Raw genomic sequence first — 1,062 nt, forward strand, 5'->3', positions numbered from 1 at the left:
GCCCTGGCTTGCCTGGGGCTTCTGGTGCTGCTCCTGGACATGCATATGCGGCAGCAACAGCAGGCGCTTGTGGTGGTGGTGGCAGTGGCTCTGAGGGAGGCTCATGGCATGGCCAGCAGCAGTCTTTGGCATTGGTGAGGGCTTTCTGGGCTTCGGTGGCGGCTTGGCCTCGATAACTGATGGCATAGCCAGTGTGGGGTTATACCCCTGAGAGTGGCCCAGGCCGTGGAAGTCATTGCTCAGGCTGGGCATCTGGAGGTGGCTGGAGCCAGCTGCACCTTGGCACTGTTGAGGGCCCCTGCTGGCAGCAGAACTTGATGCTCAGGGAAGGATGCTAGGGTGCACTGGCGTGGCCCTGCTGCCTCAGCAATGGTGACCCTGCTGGACTTGGGTGGTGAGTCAGCGCTGACCACTGGTGGTATGACTGGGGCAGCTTGTTCATTTCCTCAAGGGGGGGAGTCCCCTGGCATTGGTGGTCCTAGCTCAGACAGGGAGGCGGTGTCCCAGCCAGGACCCCATCAGTTATCTGTGAGGGCAACCACTGCTGCTGCCGGGGTTCAGGCAGGATGAGACACTAATCCCTTTATTTTAGAGGCATTTCAGGCTCATAGCACAACTGAGTAGAAGGTACAAAGATTCCCGTACATGTCTTGCCACAGATGTGCCCAGACGCCCTCATCCTCGGTGACTGGTGTCCGTATACCAGGGAGGCACACACACAGAGGGAGGAGCATGGGAGAGCACAGCAGGAGGGTGGCAGCTGTAAGCCAGGAGAGGCTGCAGGAGACACCCTTCCTGTCACATCATGATCCCAAACACCATCCTCTAGAACTGTGAGATGATCCATTCTTGCTGGTTAGACTGGTCTGTGGTGCTTTGTTCTGGCAGCCCGAGCAGACCAGCACAGGCTCTATTATGAAATTGTAGGGGTGGGACCAGCAGTTAGCATAATGAAATTGGAGGGAAAAGTCATTCCAGACCCTAATAAGAGTGTATACACATTTATTTCCCCCATAAATAACTTTTTTACATAATTTCTTGTCTTTATTTTTATTATTTACA

The sequence above is a fragment of the Tupaia chinensis genome, unplaced genomic scaffold (genome assembly GCF_000334495.1).
Source record: "Tupaia chinensis unplaced genomic scaffold, TupChi_1.0 Scaffold144822_1, whole genome shotgun sequence".
NCBI classification, from domain to species: domain Eukaryota; kingdom Metazoa; phylum Chordata; class Mammalia; order Scandentia; family Tupaiidae; genus Tupaia; species Tupaia belangeri.